General features: G+C 40.5%; 1 long non-coding RNA gene across 1 annotated transcript in view; it reads left to right on the top strand.

Annotated features, from left to right (window-relative positions):
- The window catches only part of LOC118773999, a 96,261-nt gene extending 77,227 nt beyond the window's left edge, over positions 1 to 19,034 (top strand). The window contains exon 5 of the long non-coding RNA XR_005004798.1: positions 18,605 to 19,034. This is a non-coding gene — a long non-coding RNA (uncharacterized LOC118773999). The remainder of the gene's footprint in view (positions 1 to 18,604) is intronic.
- The last annotated feature ends 1,418 nt before the right edge of the window (positions 19,035 to 20,452 follow it).

The raw sequence follows: 20,452 nt of genomic DNA on the forward strand, positions 1-20,452 counted from the left end.
TAACAGGCTGGTTCTGACCTTTAAATAGCCAATCGTTCATTATCGTGTGAGTCACAGCGGCTCCCAGCACCTAGCTGCATGTGGAGAAACAGCAATAGCGGCAGCACAAATCTCAGATAATGTGATATGCAGCACTATTACCAATGCTTCCACTCTGTATCAAAACAAAAGGTCGCTTCATCCACATTCCATCATACATGTATCAAAACATATCTCGCCTCGTTGCCGGGACAAACACGAGACCACCAGACCGTATGTGGCTCGTCTCTTCCCTGTTACCATTTTTATTTCCCAGTAACGCAACAGACGTATTAGCTGTGAGATATTTTAAAGCCTCCTCATAAACCACTGCTGTCTTACCATGTGCTTTTGCACGAGCAAGGCCAGCAAGTGAGATCATATGGCACACAACGAGCTGAACTGAGGAGATTTAACTGGGTATTATTTCTGTCATTTTCGGCGCTGGACCGCATGCATACAGTCCGGTTCCTCCAGCTGTGAGCGAGAGATCTGCAGAGCTTCCTCTTGCCAGCAGCAGAGAGCCTTGTCCTTTTCTGGCAGGAGAACCAAGTTTCTTGACCGTCAAGGCGGAAGGAGCACGGTGCCTGCACTCTCCCTCGTTCTCTCCCCCCCCCTCCAGGTAGCCTCTCCACATCTGGCTGCAGTGCTGAGCCAGCAGTCTTGGCTCTTAAAATTCCTGGCATGCTTCTCCCAGGGGCCAGGCATCCTCTAGCCCGCCCCTTTGCGAGGATCAAGTAGCATAAATTACTGTGTCCTCAAACAACCCATGTATATTCAGGCATGTGCAGAGGGGGCCCCGCGTGCTGGCAGAGGTTCTCCACTTTAACTGCGCACAACCCTCCAAAAACTACAGTTTGAGGGAGGCTCTCCGCCAGCGGCCAGCTCTTCAGCTCTGGGTGGAAAAGTGTTCATCGATTGTTTGCATACACCGTTACCAGCCTTTTGCCCCCCCCGAAAACAGACCATTTCACACAATGTTGGCATGTGGCATTGATATGTCATTCACACGTTTGATTAGCAGACACGGCGCAGCTGTGCAGAGGGACAGCTCTTTATGGGAAAGCAAAGGACTGCAGAGCTGATGGGAAGCTCCAAAAGATCAGAGGCCGGTGCCACACCTTTGGCAGGTCTGCATATACAAGATCTGATCTGTGACACATTTTCCCCTGCCTCCTTTCCTGCATCCTGTATGCAAACTGCCTTCCATCGGTCCCCCTTCAAACAGAACAGAAAAGACATTATTGGGAAAATGTTACTTCCATCTTGAATTTGCCACCAGTTTGTTGTATGTTAACTACTAAGAAAACTCCTTAAACGTGATCATAACCCAAAGGATGCTCTTGAGATTCCCAGGTGGGGAACTGTTGTTGTGCAAGGTACTTGATTTGAATTGAATTGAGTAAATATCCAGCTGTGTTAATGGATGATATCTAAACTGTGTCAGTCACTCTGCATAAAAGCATCTCAGTTTTGCACGTTTCTGTAGTTTTCTACTTTAAGTATTTTGTATCTGTATGTTTGGCACATGTTTAGTGTCATGTTCTTATAGCCTTAAGGAGAGAAAGTCCAAATATGAGAAAATATTCAGCTCACTCTTATGCATGCAGGTGCTAGCTTCTGTCATGTTATTGTCTACAGTGTTACGCATGGTCAAGAGCAGAAAAAAGGCTGATGGGAATTAATGTATTATTTTCACTCTAATTTAATTACCAGCTTAATTGTGTAATTATCTTTGAGAAACTCTCCCTGTATGTAACAGCTGTGGATACCAATCCGAGAGAAACAATCATATGGGTTAACATGGTCTCATGTCACTTTGCTCCAGACGGGTTCTTGATCAAAATTCTTATAATTGTTTTTTTCCTAAGACAAGAAAACCAGATCAAGTCCTTTAATGAAACAGAAAATTACAGGAAGAGTTTCTATGTTTAAAACTTGGACGGGCATTCAAACTAACTGATATGGTAGACAGTGACAAATATTACACGCGTAAATAAATGCTTAATTTTGTATAAGGACTGCAAATGTCACTCTTTCTTAAGTGTCTTATTCCTTATTCAGTGGTAACAAAATACCATAATGGTTAAATGGACAGCATCCCTTAGATATGTATGACATACAAAAAGGGTAGGCTTAGAGAGAGTAGAGAGTTGGGTAGGCTTACCAAATCATTAGTGTCGTGACCAATAGTAGTCATTGTAATATGAGTCATTACATAACATACAATGTCATAGTAAGTGCAAGAGGGAGACTGAGGTCTGCAGTCGTATGTAATGTCATTGAATTGCAGAACAAGAACAACCAGTGTATCAGCGTCTCACATAAATATGTCCTTCTAGACACATTCCACAAAGGGCCATAAATTAAGTGCTGGTCATTGTCATAAGTTAAAAGGTGACATATGCCTTTATTTAGCATTCAAGTAAAAATAAAAAAGACTCGAGCAATGATATACTGTGTTCCTTCTGCTTTTTGTGTCAATGGAAAATAAATTCTGCTGAATAGGTATAGTAGAGAAAAACGTGTTGAATGTGAAAATGATGTGAACAAATGTTCTTTTTCTATTTTTTTATGTGTAGTATTTAGTACTATTTATTTCTCACAATAAACAAATTATCCATCATAGTCATGAGCCACAGGTTAACACCATCTATCCTTCCCTCATATGCAATTTAATATCATAATTGCTGGTTTTTATCACACAGTACTCTGTAAGTGCAGAAACTGAGAGTGCTCTTTGATATTCTAGTCTCTTTAGATAGAGACATGTTTTCTTTATCAGGTCTTTTTAGCCATGTCATAAATCATAATAAATTATAATCTATAGATAAATAATTAACTTCTGATTATATAATATTATATTATACTTTAACATTGTATATAGTGCTATACATTATTTTTTCAAAGTTGCAAAGTAAGAAAATCATTGCTTTTTATTCAGAGAGATATTACAGTAGAAATATTGTCAACTGAAATTTAGAACACCGTGTTTCATTAAGTGGACAATGTTGTTGTGTAAAAAACTGAAGATTCAGGTTCACATTTATATGCAGCTGTGTGCATTTGTGCGTATGTGGGTGTGTAGTACAGACAGTGACATTCTGTCATTAATTGTCAGAGTTATGCTTCCAGCCTCCTCAGTCTTTCAGCATTGAATATCTTCAATCTTAAAAAAAAACTTCCATTAATACAAAACATTTGAACAGTATAATACATTTTTTCTTCTTCAATTCATCATTTAAGTGCAGAAACCCATCATTTTCAGCGCCATTGTTCAGCGTGAGTATAAGCTCATGTGTCCGCTTTAGTGGCTCTTTCTTTGTGGAGAACATTGACTCGTTGGCTCCATTGTTTACTGCTCCTATGTTGTATTGACTTTTCACATTAGTGGTTTCATAGAACTGTAAAGCAACATTCCACTCTAACATCTTGCTTTTGAGAGATTGTTACCATTCCCCAACTTTCACGGCCCCCCTCTCTTCCTTTTTGTGCAAACTGTGTGTTGCTTTGGTGTTCCAAGCCCAGCTCCAAGCACGTGAACTTAATTACTGAACAAGTCATTTGTGAGTTAGGCTTTCTTGTTTTGTCTTTTTTTTTAAGGTCACACCACTTATAATGTGTGTGGAAAGCATTTTCCAAGCATGTCTGAAGAAGGAATTTCTGACACAAGTGTGCACTTCCGCACATAGAGAAAAATGCAAGACTGAAAAAAGAAATGAAACTGTGGAAAAAAAAACCTTGAGGGAAACTGAAATCTTAAGGTTTGCTCTGATGTTTTTTCTGCATGTGAATGTGCAGTATGCAGTGTGCAGTATGCAGTATTACATAGCCCCACCAGGATTTTGCTGTTTTTTTTCCCATTATTTCTGGAATAAAAACTTTTTGCATCAGTGTTTCATACATTTTGCATCAAAATGTATGTGGCGCATTACATTATCACCACCTCAGAACAGGGCACTAGCTAGTTAGCTTGGTAACGCAGTTTGCAACAGTCAGCTTCCAACAGTTCACACTAAAAGAGAGAAGATGCTAGCTTAACCTTTGAGAAAATTAAACCAGTATTATATTGGGGGCAAAGACCAGGACTACAGGCACTGTTATATGAATTAGAAATCAAATCATATTTTACCTTTGCTCTTTATACACTGAAAATCACAGACATCTTCTGGCCTCAATTGTAGCGGTCTGTCTGGGCTGAATAAGCACAGTTTTCAGCTCATGTATTTTAGCACAATATTGCATGGGCAACAAAATAGTTTGCCTCCACTTTCATGTAAAACATTGGAATATTGTGAAACATTTTCTTTAGCTGTGGTTTTTAAAAGCAGATGAGGTGCATTCATGGTAATTAGATGGTTGCCAGGAACATCAGGCCGTGAGGGGAGGGGGCTTGGAAGTTTGTGAGCAGGCTAGCCTGGTGAGATTCGATCCATTTTTGAGTGGAATTAATGAAACTCCATCATGTCTTTTTGCAGTCCATCATCCAGCACATTTCAGTAGACAGATTTGTATACTGTGCCATCACAATGAACAGTTAGTACACGCCAAGCTATTTAAACACACTGGTAAAAGGAGTACAGCTTAGGATAATACCAGTTTGAAGACTCCTTTTTAACTTTGCCTCAAAACCTTTATTTATTTATAAGGTCATACAACATGACTGGGTTGCATATTTTCTTTTGCATTTATTTAGTTACTTATTTTTACAATAAATACATGTTGTCGTATTACTCTATGGATAATATTGTATTGATTTGAAAGTCATTCAAAATATTTTGGTAATGACTAATGATTAGTTATGTGTGTGTGGGCGGGCATGTACTGTATTGGGGTGCATATGTATAGAGATTTGTGCACAAAAATTATGATGATTGAACTGTTTTCCTTATACAGTGCATCTTTGTCTTACAATAAAACAAATCATACAACTTTGTTTCGGTACACTTAAATGTTTTCTGTAATAGGTTTGGTAGTATCTAGTAGTACTACATTTACATTTACATTTATTTATTTAGCAGACGCTTTTATCCAAAGCAAAGTACAAAAGTGCATACAGCAAGTATAGCGACAGTACGGGGACAGGATATGTACAGTTCCACAATGAGACAGTTCTCAGCTGAGAGCTAGGTCTGTAGTACTAGTAGTAATAACAACATTATATATCAGTAATTCATAAGTGGCAAGAACAGAATGCGTGGCATAATTTCCTTTCCTATAGCTACTTTACGGTATCTCCAGTATTCTAAACTCAGGGAACTACCTGTCTTTCTCATGCCAGATAATAGATACTTAGCTTCTAGCAAACTAGTTATCAGATTACCATGGGAGGCAACACCAAGGCAACTTGATGGTACATCTTTAAATTATGAAAGTTCTAACAAGATGAATATAATTTGATTGTTCAACAGTAGTTTTATTTTTTTAATTCATAGACATGGCACTAATAAAATATTTTAATTTCTTTAATATTTTAATTTCTTTTATTAGTAATTTCATTACTTAAAAGTATTCTAAGTAATTAAGCTAAGCAAATTCACCACTCTTGTCATGTTTCACATGCACACAAATCATAAACCTTAGTGTCTCTAATTGATTTGGGTTGAAAACAATACCAGTCATCTTCCTAGGGTTCATTGAGATATAGACATCAGAATACAATTTCCCCTCATGAGGCTGCTGCAATCATATAAAACCATTCATAATTTACAACCTTGGACTGTTTTTTTAGAATGCAACAGCTTGCTGTAAATTTCTTTAGCCAGCAAACAGTGATAAAAATTGTCCAGACACTATGTGCAGTGGTTGGGAAAGTATTTCAGTTACCTCATAACTGGAAGCATTACAGTAAAACAAGAAACACTTGCTAGCAAGTAATTTCCTCTATTGTTGCAGCCGTGAAATATCAAGCAGTTTTATGGGCACTGAAATATCGCTCATTACCATCACCCCATGACTGACATTAGTACAAATGTGTATTCCAATCAGAAAAATTAAGTCAGGGCAAGTGGTGGTGGAAAATGTGGTGGACCAGGTGGTGCCACACAGCCAAGAAAACACACAGAGACGGGAGCTTCCTTTCCTGTCACCGTCGCATCTCTGCCCATGCCATCTTTGTCTGGGAGATATCCATCTGATTTGCATGCTTTATTTTAGCTCCGTGTTTGAAAGACCAAACAGAACATCTGCAATAAAGCTGATTTTCATCAGAGAAAATCTCCCTAAGGGCTGTGGCCTGAGTTGAGCTGCGGCGATCTGGGTCTGCCTACTCCATGCACGACTCTTCTAGCGTGCAGGCGAAAGCAATAAGGTTGCTGGCCTTGTTTTTCCAAACCTTGCCATTTTTACCTTAACTGATTTATAAAGCTCACCCCCCCCAGTATCCAAAGTCCACAGTGCATGTTCTCACGGAACTTTGAAGCTTGGTCTTGCGTCCACCGATATGTTCTTTGTGCTTTGGTGGTCAGCGCTCATTCAAATGAAACGTGATGTGCACTTGAGGGGCTTGCTTTATTAGTAGCAGTCTACCATTAGTAAGCCTCCTTTGCAATTAGCAGCAACCTGAAGAGCAATACAAAAAACAGGAACATTTGCTGAGAGTTTTCAGTTTAATAAATTGATAGGAAATAAATTGTAGTTATCTCTTCAGTATTATGGACGTCCCTTACTGTTTCCCTGTCTATACGATGTGTGGTGTGCGTGCATTTGCCGGGTGTGTGTGTGTGTGTGTGTGTGTGTGTGTGTGCACTCTGGATTTATCCTGCACAGCAGACTGTGAGTGTCAGATGCATGATGGGAAGTGGGCTGGTGGGGGGACAGCAGTGTGGCGGCGCGCCAGAATCAATTGCCGGTGTAATGAGATGGCAGGGCGCCAGGTTACCATGGAGCTCTCTCTGGCTGTCCGACTGAGGATTTGTAAATTAAACGAGAGCGAGAGACAGGGTGAGAGATGGAGAGAGGGAGCGAGGGAGGTAAACGGACAGAGAAGGGCAGAGAAAAAGGACAGAGATGGTAGAAACGGAGAGGCAGAAATAGCAGGAATGGGGACTGTGGGTTGTAAAGAGGACAGAAGAAAGGTAGGAGGTAGCAATGGGTAACATTTGCGAGGCGGAACTGATAGTAAGGGGAAATCTTTTTTTAGACGCGTGTTCTTTTTTTTCGCCATTTAGCTCGAACCTTGATTTAACGGGAAGAGAGAAAGTGGATCAGAATGACAGATAAAATGCACAGCCTTTTTTCAAATTAGGATGTCAGAAATGAAATATTGTTGTCAGGCTTTGGATGAAAACCTGCTGTATAAAACTGGCAAAGGAAGAAAGAGGAGTGCCCCACAGCCACGGTCCCTGAGACCACCGTTGAGTTTTTTTTTTTTCTTCCTAAAGCCAGGCTGCTTTCATAGCAAGATTAATGGCATTAGTCAGTTTAATTTCACTGTAAATCCACATATTTCTTCATTACTTCAGCATGGCTGTGGGTCTTGCCTTGCTGTCGTGTGAGATGTGTTAATGTTCCATGGTTGGCACCATTTAGAGATTACTGAGCGTCAATTACAAGAAATGAATAGAAATTACCAAGTGATTAATACAGTAATTACATTCCCCCCCTCCCCCCCACCCCCCCCCCCCCCCCCCCCCATGCTGTCTTGCTTGTTTTGTGAGTTTAAGAGGGGATGCTGTAGAGGGCTTTAACGTTTTCTGTGATCCCTGCCCATGTCCGCACACCATCATCAGCCTCGGCACACCGCAGGACCCAGTGGGGTTTATCTGCTCTTGCCACATACTTCAGCTGCGTCGACTTTGTGAGCAGCTCACTGAATTTTTCACCCACATATTCACATTTAATGTTTAGTGTTGAAGGTGTGGGGGGGGGGGGGGGTGGTCTATGGAGGGAAGGAAAAAAAAAATCTCACTGCACTTTGCATTGCCCCTGCTTAAAATATTTATAATAATAAACGATTCATTGGAAAGATGTGGGTGTTGATGCGTTCCTTTATAACAATGAATAAGCATTTTATTGAAAGGCACTGCATAGGATCATGGGTATAACATTGGACTTGAGTGTTTTTGGTTGTATACTATTTTATACCCTATGAGGTACTTCAGTTTTCTTAGGTATACTTAGGTAAATACACTATAGCTTTATAGAAGCATATTCAGAATGATAAATGTGTGTCTATTGTAAGTGAATGGATAAAGTAAATATACAATCACTATATTACATTAGGTCATCATGTGCTATAAAATCAGCCTTGGACTCTCTCAGAGAGCTTGATAAAATAGCAAGGAATGTTGTATTGATAAAGCTGTTGTAAATGCAGTTACAGTTGTTTAGCAATGCTTAAGAGTGCGTGAAAAGTTAACCGAGTTGCCATCAAAGACAGTAACAATAGCAAATATGCCCCTATCCTCCCTGATATTAGTAAGGTGATGCATGACAAGGCATTTTTGTGGTATTACTTTTAAAATCTAGCATATGACAATGGCTGATATTAAGCAAGTGAATAATGTAGTGCAGAGAGATCTTATTATCTGACACGTAAATTTCACGTGTGTTATTGATTCTAGATTTACAACACGGTCTGTCATTTGAAATAAGTATATGAAGTGATTGCAAATTATGTAGGTAAAGATAGTGTTGTTGTGCATTCCGAAGATAATGTGCACCACTTTTTAATCAGATGATTTGGCAGATTTGGTCAGTACTTGGTCATGGAACACCCTTAGTGACAACTTAGGCTTTCTTTGAGCACCGCCAGTCTAGCGCTGCTTTGCACCATTGTTACCCTGACATTGTTACTGATGTTATGTTATTTATAGTAAAAGATATTCTTTATATATTCCATTTCATCGGCTAGATTACTAAAATCCGTGTCGGTCCTATTGTGTTGGTCCCCCTTCTGTCCACACTAAAAGTAGAAATATATTTTTCCAAAATGCTCATTAGTATGGTGATGCAAGTAATGATTTAAACACCTTATTTACTGGGCAGTTTTAGGCGTAAACATGTCTGTGTCTTGAAACGGCTTTGTTCCCGTTCATCAAAGGTATTTCCCATGGCCGAGGCAGGTGGCTAATTAAGGTTAAGGCCTCAATTCCTCAAACCTCAGTATGCTTTGTCCTTAACGTGGGGCAAGGAAATTAGGCAAGCACTGTTATAATACCTTTACACAACATTGTGAGGTAATAATATTGCTGAATTGAATGAAATATGCATAAGAATGAAAAAAGGGTGCAATACTGACTTCCTTAATTTTGTGAATTATGGCTAGAATAGAGGCCTTTGTGAAAAGGGTGCAGTGAGAGCTGGTTGAATTACTGTGCAGTACCGTCAATGAGAACATAATAGTGGAGTATATTCTGATGAACTGTGGAAGTCACCAAAATGCTCCATTCAAACTCAAAAGCAAAATGTCCAGGTGCTTTCCTATTTCAGTTGATGTCCATTGACCTTCTTTAAAGAGTCATTCTCATCTAGATTGATACATTATTTAAAGGAGGAGCTTAGCTGGAACTATTTAGGACCAAACAGTATTTATTTATTTTGTAGAAATGCACTCCATGTGTGACAATGAAAAGCTGATCGAAAATATGAATTGAGCTCCGTTGTGTTATTGTGTTACAGACAGGCCTCATCAGCCGCTCTTCTGGCACAAGGATGTTTCCTGGCCATGGAAGGCCGAGCTCCTTAAGATTCCACCTGCTAAGGCCTACCCTCTGATAAGCACTCAACCACGGTTACATACCAAACAGGAGTGGAGAGAGCTGAGGGTACGTTTCTGATCTTATGGAGCAGTACAATGCGTTATAGAACAGAGCTGTTCTTATCGAGCAGCGCAATGCCTCTCCAGACCAGGGCACCACAGGAGTGTGGCAGGCAGCTGCGTTCCTGCTGTTCTTTGACCACTATCGTTTACCTGGTTGCCGTGGCACCTCCCGCTCATTGTCCATGCCTATCCCCCAGTGGAGCTGTTTCCTGTTCTTACCCACGTGCAGGGTCAGAGTGAGCGTGAAAAGTGTCTCCCCTGACTTAAAGGTCCCATGACTGCTCTTGTGTTTTAGGCACAAGGCAGAGAGGACTCAGCGAGGAACAGTTGTGAACACACCATTTGTCTCAGCAAGGGAAGCACTCCACAGACACGTCTCTGATCAGGAATAGTTTGCCGTGTCACCATGTCGGAAGAGGAGTATGTAGCATCTTTGAGGTAATCCTGATACCTCGTTTTTCATGCTGTTGAGTGGATGGTTTATAACAAAGGCCACACACACGCACACGCGTGTGTGTGCATATGCATACAGAAATCGCTGCAGTGCTGCTGTACCCTACCTCTGCCGTGCTGTGAACAGTTGTATCATCTGCTTGGAACTTTTTTGCTGAACCATCTGTGAGATTGTTAGCGGAGCTGTCTGTGGGATTCTTTGCGTGTGTTTGAAGCTGTTGCATTTTGTTACACCACTGTGTGCTCCAAGAGCTGGTGGGTGAATGGTCCCCCGCTGCTGCCAGCCCCGTCACCAGCTGTACCCTCTCTCCAACGTGCTCAGCTGTCTCAGGCTGGATTAGGACAGCTGGCCCACCAACGCTCGCTGGGAAATGGGCCGTATTTTTCGGCGGGAGGGAGGCAACAGGGCAGGTTCTTCGATCCGGCCCAGGGCCGCGCTGAGGAATTTGTTTAGGACCCGCCGGACGGTTTGGGCCGGGGGGCCTGAGGCGTTGGAACAGGGAGGACAGCGTGAGTCACCCGGGGACAGAGGGAAGCGGGGCTGAGGAGGAACAATGGCGCTCGTTATCCCAGCGAGTTCCTTCATGCATCTTCTCACATGTCGCTGCTGCGCTTCGCTGTGATCCTCTTAGTGTTTTTGTCTCCGCAGCCAGCGATCAGCATTCCTGAGATGCTGAACGGAGATAAAACGGAGAAACTGAACTGATGGAGGGGGTCTGAGCTCATGTCACAGACCGAAGACACTGATTACTGCCTCAATGGTACTGCCTGCCTGAACTTGACTAATCTAATGGAGCCAAAAATGGCAAAAAAAAAAAAAAAAGCGCAGGAAGACCTATATATGTTTGAGACAGAATGGGGGCTGGTTATTGAAGCGGGCAGGTTCTGTCCTCAGAGTCAAGGTCAGATCTGAATTTTGATTCTGCCTTTAATGGTTCTAGAACTGATTGCTCGGAGACCTAATCACATTACCCAGGATTCCAGTGGTTAGTTGGTTGTTTGTTCAAAGGTACCTTGTAAAACCCAAACTAGTATGTCACAGTCCCAGACCACACAGAAAAGCTGTGTTAGGCGTGGTATGTGCATTTCACAAAACCCTGACATTTTAATAGCATTACAGAACACCAGTTGATGATAATGTACGTTTTTGGTGACTTCATGATACTTACAGATTACATAATTAAATGCGGCATTTCGTTAAAAAAAAGTGTTGAGTGACCAGGAGACAGAGTGTCGCCGTGCGGTCCCCTGTGTCTTTGTGTGAGGCGGTGTCAGCGCCCGCTGGCCCTGCCACCCTCCAGGCCTGGCAGGTGGCCCTAGTGCTGGTCCCTTACCGTGGCTCAGAAAGTTTGAAAGCTGATGTGCATTGTGGGAGAGGCGAGACTGTGGCGGCCGGGCTGTCTGAGGTGTGGATTAATGTTGGGGATTGGCGGAGGGGTGCCGCAGTTGTGCGTGAGCAGAATATGAGAGAGAGAGAGAGAGAGAGCGAGAGAAAGAGAGAGGGAGAGCAGAGGGAGAGAGACACAGCCACACACACACACACACACACACACACACAGTCAGACTCTGCCTTCTCAGTCTCAGCTACTTCTTTCAAACGGGATTTTGTAAGGACACTGCATGTGCTAAATGTGTGTGAAAGTGTGCACACTTCACGGCTCGTACAGTAAAAGTTCTCTTCTCAATATTCTGTCGTCTTGCAGAACACTGATGTCATCATCATGCATTGTGTGTAGATGTGAGGAAAATATGTACTGTGTAATGTTGGTGAAGCTCATCCTATATTGCTTGGCCTTTTTGGCAGTTTTCTACAGTTCTGAGCTCAGAGTTTCGTTTTTCTTGGGCTGTTGCAGTGTCTAATTAGTCCTATAGCATGGGTAGGCTGAACTTATCATCATCGGGTGAAGGTTTCCTTAGGTTTTTTATAGTGTACATGAGAGCACGCCTCTTGTAATGGATCCATGCTGGTAGGCATGCTATTCCACTGCAGATATGGGTGTCTTGAGCCTGTCTCTGTGCTTGCCCCATGCAAAGTGTATGTATGGGGGTTCAGCTACTGCTTAGTAAGGGGTCTGGCAAGGTCAGGAGACATGGTTGGCCGCTGAGGATAAGCCAGGCTCAAACAGAGGTGAAGACTCATCCTCTCTTTTCTGCTGTGTCATCTGAGGCTACGTTCTCTCCGAGCACCAGTCAGAGCTGATCGCTTCGTGCGGAGACGCATAATGGGTCCATGTCACCGGTTTTCCTGCTGACTGATTTTCAGCTTGTTGCTGTGATTTGCTTGTGTCTGCATCGGCCGGATCATACCGCTGTGCTGCTGCTCTGCAGATGTGAACAGTGGGGAACCTCAGGGTACTGCGCTATGGAGACCTGTGTCCTGTGGGTCTCTGTGGTGCACCCCTGATTTTTCTCCCCATGATACCTACCCTGATGAAGAACTGTTTTTGTTTTTTTGTTTTTTTTTAAATGAAGCAAGGCATACTGTACTACATGTACATGTAGATGTAAATGAATCTATCGTTATCACTTTGTATTTGTGTATTTTCCTCTTTTGTTTGATGATAATTCTTACAGGATTTTAGCAGGATACAGGGTTCTTTCGCTGTAAAAGGGTTTTGATCGAGACCTTACACACTGTTGCCCGTATGTTAAGGGCGAGTGGCACAGGAGGGAGATGCGGAGGGCGGTGTGTGATACTGTGATAACTATAACTGTGCTTCAGGCTCACCAACTACAGTACGCCATTTTTTTTTCTGATGAGAGAAAGCCATCCAAGATAAGTGTGCGGGCGCGAGTCGGGGTGGGGTTGGGGGTGTGGCCGGCAAGTGCCTGTACCTGGGCTGGCTCCACAGCTGGGGAAGTGGAGATTGCGAAAAAAGGGGCGAGGTTGAGGAGTTGACAACGGCTGTGTGTGAATCTGCGTTCTCCCTTGACCAAATCTTCGCTGTCTCTTCTGTCTTTTGCTTTCTCTCTTTGCTTTTTTTTCAGGAGAACGAGGGAGGGAAAAGAGGGTGAGAGAGAGAGGGAGAGAGAGAGAGAGAGAGAGAGGAAAAAAAGAGAGAGAGAATCAAGCCAATTTTTTAAGACTCGATCTTGGCTTTCTTACAAACAGATGTTGCCTGTCATTTGGTTGTTAAGCAGGCACCCGGTTAGTAGAATACAGAGGTTTCCAGTCGCTAAGAGGTATTTTTTTCCTTTTTTTTGTAGTTTTTTTTGTTTTGTTTTCTTTCGTTTTGTTTTATTTGAAAAACTAATGCGATTTAACGTCAGAGGAATTCTGCTATTTTCGTTTGTCTGTTGGTGTCTGCTTTTTCTCCATGGTCACTCTCCTTCCTCCTTTCCCTTTTGTCTAATTCGTTGTTTCCTCCTTGGCGCCTTTTTTTGTCGTTTTGTTGGTTGCCTTGTTGTGTTTTGTTTTCTCGTGGGCCGCAATGGACTTGACTCTCCTGTCCCACTGCCAAGTGCTCTAGGTGCAGTGAGTGTAAAGATCTGTTTGGGCAACAATAAAGAGGCGGTAAGTCATTGTTGAAATGCATCAAAGCTACGCCGCTTTTCTCATTTTTAAATTTCGCCGGTACTTTTTTTTTGTCCTACCTGGAAACTTAATTTTGTCTCAATGGTAGAGCTGAGGAGTTTATAACATATATACATACATATACACATATATATATATTATTATGAAATATTATTATGAAAGTCAAAAGGCCTAAAGGCTGCCTTCATTACTTGTTCTTATGTCTTGGTGTCTTGTAATTGTCATCATCTGAGTTTGTAATCATTCGGCGCTATGGCTCTGCATATCTATGCTGATTTTGTTTTTCCTTTCAAGGCACTCTTGTGCGGCCTGTCTCTACTGTCCTAATGGCATGAGAGGCAAGGCAGTGTGAGGTGGCGTCTGGCTCATTTAACCTCTCTCTCTCTCCCCCTCTCTCTCTCTCTCCTTCCTTCGGACTGGAGTTCAGGGCTTTGTTCCTGTGCTGGTTCTGGTGGCAGCGTTCATGGGGATTGCCAGGTCCTGCTGCCTTCTTTATCCTGTCTTGTTTTAGGTGTCTCACAGAGAGAGAGAGAGAGAGAGAGAGAGAGAGAGAGGAAAGCTGAGCAATGGCTTGAAAGTCGAATCTAAATTTAAAATTTAAATTCAAGTGAGAGGAAGTGAAGAGAAAGTTGGACTCTGAATGTCCAGATTGACCATTTTTTTTACTGCCACTTGTCCTTTGCAAAACCCCTTTGTTGGTGTGCCAAATTTTAAACACGTGCTACTTAAAAGTTTATTTATAGTTATTTATATATATTTTGGGTCTGTTTGGCCATGTTTAAAGATTAGTAATGCTGTGTTTGAAAAGATAAAATGTGTCTGAAAAGAGATTAACAACTTCATATTATTACTGATTAAATGGTCAAACTGGTGCAATCATGTTGAGACTGTTTGGTTCTCTAAGAATGCACAAACTGGCTTTGTCAAGTAACTGGTAGCTGAAATGTGGGCTCACAAAAACCATGAAAAACCATAAATATAAATAGTAAACTTTGTAATTGCAGATTTCAGGGGAAAAAATAAACATAAACATGCAACTGTATCTAAATCCACTACGAATTTACCTTTGGCATAGTTAAAAATAAAGAATAATGCCGAATAAAAGGTTAAGGGTTAAGGAATACACACAAAAGCATCAGAAGTAGGATACAGTTGTTCAGCATGAATTCTTATGATAGGGAAGAATTTATGTGTTGCACAGTTCTCCACCTTGCCAAAGTCTGAAGTGCAGTTTGGCAGTCTTTTCCTGTGTGCACCACTGAAATGAATCCCCGAGACATTGTCCTGCACTCACTCAGTTATTTTCTGTTGAGCTAAAGTGGAACTGAAAAGCTTTTCAAGAAAATACAAGCATTAAAGCCCCTCGAACCTCCTACAGAGAATGCACAATGGCATGGGATCAAAGAGGATTCAATGGAATAACATAGAACTACTGATAATGGAAAATTCACATTTTTATTCATCTCATATTTGCATGCCTACAATGTGATTCCCTTAAAAATGTATGAAAAATGGAACTAACACTCGAAGTTTTCTGCTTTTTATTTTCCCTCTCTCTTTCTTTTTAAGAAATCTGCTGCTAAGCTAACCAACCTGAGATATTTTCAGATAGATTTTTCATATTGAATCTTGTGATCTTTTAGTCCATTTAATACGTGGTGAGGGCAAGTACAAAAACATTTGTTTGGAGTTAGTATTACTTACTGCTCAAGTAATTTTTTTTTATTCAAACAGAACTTTTGTTTTTCTTATGCATGGATCAGTTGCCTAAGCATTTTAAAACAACACCTTTGAAAAATACTTTTCTGTTCATGTGTGCAAGGGCAAAGTTTATCAAAAAAGTGAATAATTTAACCATAACTTACATCTTTAAGATCTCTTTTTGGTTTGGTTTTACAGTAAATTGTTATTGTTGCCTCTTTTGAATCGTAAAGGGTAGTTCATAATCACTAAATTTATTGATTTATTTCTTCAGTGGAAAGAGTTTTATCCGGCCTTGCTAGATTGTTGTCAATACTACCTGCATAAGAGAAACATCACAGTGATGCAAAACTAAATCAGAAATGTTTCAGTGGGGTTAATTACAATGCTGTGCTGTTCATTTCAAATACAGCTCACTGGTCTTATATACTTAAGCGATGGTTGATTGAAGATGAATTCAGTCTGGTAATAGATCGTATAAAATTTTACAGGTCATTATAGTGCAATACAACTGTGATAACTGTGTTATCTGTGTAAAACAGTAAAAAGTGAAAAGTCAAAGTTTGAACCCAGTTTTAATCTTGAACATTTTATCAGGTCTGTGACTTTTAACATTTTGTGGCGACAGCATTTTAGATTATACATACATATATAACTTACATGTACATAAACATATAGACTATTACATGCAGTACAATAAAATAGAAAGAAATCACTTGAACAACTCAACATATATAGACAAGCATGCAAGCTAGCACACACACACACACACACACACACACACACACATAAAGGTAATACAACACTATGTTTTCCGTATGTCTAAAGGTTGGTGATTGGCATTTTGTATATTGATGTATGGGTTCTTATGTTTATAATGACATTTAACTGTTTTCAATTGCTGAGGATGAATGGCTTCTTGGACAGGAAGCTTTTTGAGGCAGTTCAGCCAGTGAGTCAGCAAAAAATGAATAAAGCAGTTGTACATACAAATATACTAAACATTCTATTGCCAATGTTACCAAAATTCTATTACCAATGTTTCCAAAATTCCAAAATTGTGGATGAGACAAACCTTTCTTTCTACTTAATTGTGAATTATCTTTTTTTTATCTTCTTTTTTTCTTGAGGTGGAAATCACGTAATTAGATAAGTGCAGTTGGCACATACAGATGATGTTTGTCCTTTGAATCTGATTTTCCATTTTTACCAACAAATACTGTTTAAGACAGCAAACTGCCTTGCAAATTTTGTTTTTTTTTTTGCCAGAAAATTGGAAAAATTATGGTGCATCCTCTCTATGTGGAAATATGGATTTATAACTTTGATTACAGTCCAGAATTTGAGTGCTTATGGTTGTCTACCTATTATAATACTTTTTCATTTCAAATGCGAACATGTTGTGTCTTGCATGAAAAATTATTCGAGCATATAACACAGTCTCTGTTAAGCCTTTGGTTTGATATTGTCTGTGAATATTTTGATTTGGTGGCAGAATCTTCAGAATGCACATATTGCACATAAATTTCGTGACACGTTGCTATGCTGCAAAGTTAAGCAGTGCTGACGCTTGACTGTCTGCTTTCAAAGAGGAAGACACTCGATAATCTGCAGGTACAGAGAGTCAGTGTCAGAGAGTCAGGGACAGAACGTGGAGATAACAGACAGAGTCAACGACATGGGGCAAGCCAGGCACTTACAGGGCAGGGAGCAGGTGGGGAATAGGATTCAGACAGACAGACAGAGAGACAGACAGGATGCTGGTGAGCGACGTAAGCATCCCGTTCCACTGGCACAGTTACTGTAGCCTGGTGGTGGAGGGCTCAATTAGGAACGATGACACAGCTGTGCACCATTGTTTGAATCCAAAAAGGAATAAAGGAGTGCGGTAGAAAGAGAGAGGGAGTGAGTGAGTAAGAGAGAGAGAGAGAGAGAGAAAGAGACAGAGGGTAAGAGATCGTTCCGCTCAGCTCCGTAGACTGTAGACTGTTCAGATACCGTGGCTTCCTCTGAAAAGGGCAGTAAGCACCACATCCACTCAGCTACAGCTCTGAGCCATTTTGAAAAAGGAAAAAAAAAAAAGTAGCTGCTTTCTGTTTCTACGTGGCACAGATTGGACAGAGGCAGGGGCGAGAGCTGCTGAACAGTAGAGGGGAGACACTCTGTGGTACTCAAGTAGGGAGATGGCATGTTTGCAGAAAAATCCCGCACGAACGCAGCCTTTGAGTCTTTCCCTCCGCTTTTGTCTGTTTTGTATGTCGTGAAAATTCAGGCTTATTTCCAGTCTTCTGGTTTTCCTCTGCCTTTCTCTCTCTGTCTCTCTCTCTCTCTCTCCCTCCCTCTTTCTCTCTCTCTCTCTCTTTCTCTCTCTCCCCCTCTCTCTCTTTCATGTTTAAGTTTCATTCCCTTTCTTAGACTAGCTTCATTTATTTATACGCATCTGCGTGAACGTGTTTCCCCCTTTTTTAAATTTGTTCATGGGAGTTTAAGACAAAAGGAAACGTCCGAATTTTGGCATCGCAAAGGAAAGTCAGAACTGCAGCCAAGGATCCTGCTGGGATCCAAAAAAATTAAACAGAATGAAACGCCAAAAAAAAAAGAAAAAAACACCACCCTTTCCTTTGCATGGTCACAAATTCCACTTTCTCTGTGGCCAGTACAGAAACTCCACCTCGACTGTGTCTCACCGTACTCAACCCCGTGCCTTTTATTTTTCTCGTTTTTTTATCTGTTTCGTTTTTGGGTTTTGTGCCCCAGTACATGAGGACAGAACAGCCGTGCACGAGAGAGAGAGAGAGGGACAATGTTTTGGGGGCGGTCTGCCGGTTACTCGGTGATTTGAGCTTGTTAAATCCTTGCTGTCATTATGTGTATATTGTTGTTTTGTGAAAATTGGTCTTAGTACAGGAAAGCTCGAGCCTGTGTTTTTATACGTCTGTGTGTGTGTGTGTGACTGTCTGTGTGTGTGTGCGCTTGTATTCGCGTGTGTATGTGTGTGTGAGTGAGTGTCTGTGTGCATAAGAATGATGCATGTGTAAGAATGTGCATTAGAAGTGATTTTATTTTAAGGGTTTCTCTTTCTGCGAAGAGTACAATCCAGTTAGCTACAGGTTTTTCTGTATTTTTCGTTGCAGGTTTTATATTTTGCTGAAGATTTGGCCTACTCTGTCCTCCCAGCCAGACTCCATTTTGATGCCACGCGATTGCTGACCGCATATTCAGGACGGACTTCTCTCAGCCGCCTGGCGTGACAGCGCTACACCGAGCTCAGTATGTCTCTTTTATTTCTTAATTCCACATTTTTTAAGGTTCCATCTCACTAAGCTTTTCAGTTTTGTTCTTTTTTTTCATATTATTTGTTTGACTGTGCTCTTTTTTCCCCTCACGAATCTGTTGAGCAGTCATGAGAAACAAGTTAAAAAATCTGGGTGCAAAATAGCAGTGAAAACAAAATAACCAAAATCAAATAGCTTCTTCAGGTTGTCTTTAAAAGCTTTCATTCAGAGAAGGAGCAAATGATACAGAATCTGACATTGACATGTAATGATATTGCGACTTATTAAATGCCAGATATCTTAAAAAAATAAATAATGTCCAAATTACCTGTCAAGTTGAAATGTTTCTTATTTAAATTTTGTATAACAGTAGCTGATTTTTGTTCGACAAATATTTAGCATGAAACATTTGCTTATCTTGGGATTGTAATGTCTGAAATACGCATATCATATTTAACTGTATTACAGAAGTAGAATACATAAATAATAGAAATGCCTTTTCATCTTATTGTACCATTTACATTTTGTATTTCCTGTCATGTTACCATGTAATTGCCTGAAAATGTTTTTGGATTTGAAATGAGCAAATATAGTTGTTATTATTCTGTTCCATATAATGTTGAAGACATGACCACTATTTCCACCAAACAGTCTCACTTCTTTCTTATATATAAAAAAATGTGATTTCATTGAGATACTTTGATACATGAGATTTCAGGCTACAAAAAAAAAATCAAATACACACAATCAGATACATAAAAATGTGCATGAAGAGTCACATGTATCTTTTTATGCTTCAAATATGCTTCTTAGCTCATTTAATCATTTTATGCTTTTGAAATTGTTTGACCACTAACATATTTTGCTTGATTAAGATTTAAGGTTTATTTACAATACCATTTTAGTTGTCAAATAAATAGTAGGAAACTTGCAAGGATGTCATAATGTCATAATAACATTTTCGAAGCATAAATGATTAGTAGGCCATTTAAAATATTTAAAAAAGAAAATTAAAGCACAATACTACTATTGCAATTATTAATATAGCATATATCGCTCAGATACAGTCGTTTCATAGTATTAATGCAAAAAAAATACTTTATTAGAGGATCAGTGCATTGTGGCTTGACCACAGTGGTAACCGTTGTGGGCATTTTAGTGATTTTTGGAACTCAAAAATGTAATTTTACTGTCGTTTCATATGTGTGTGCTTATCAAGTGCTTTGCTTGCATTTTATTGTGTGATCCATGTGAACATTATTGTGTCATGGCTGCAAAGGTGTGTGAGGGTTTGTGTGTTCATTTTGTAGAGCTCAGCTTTGTATTTCAAATGTGTTGCTTCACCAACATGGCTGTCAAGGTTGTAGCTGTAGTTTGTCTGCTCTCACCTCTCATTGGAGGGAGATGCTGCTAGCTATACTCATTTCTGCCTTATTCTGTGAAGGCAAGCATTATTGCTAACAAATGACATAAAACATATACAAGCTAAGGGACAATACAAACAGTGCCTTTATGGGGCTATTACAGACTGAGTCAAAATACATATGTAGACATTAATTGCTGTAACAGAACAATAAATTAAGAAAGCGAACAATCTACTTTCAAGAGTCAAAATATTATTTCCTGAAACCAACCACTCTTTGACATGACAACCACAATAATGTTGTGGCAATGTCCTTTAAATATTTTCCTTATCTGAAGATCAAC

This window comes from Megalops cyprinoides, chromosome 3 (assembly GCF_013368585.1).
Source record: "Megalops cyprinoides isolate fMegCyp1 chromosome 3, fMegCyp1.pri, whole genome shotgun sequence".
Taxonomy (NCBI): domain Eukaryota; kingdom Metazoa; phylum Chordata; class Actinopteri; order Elopiformes; family Megalopidae; genus Megalops; species Megalops cyprinoides.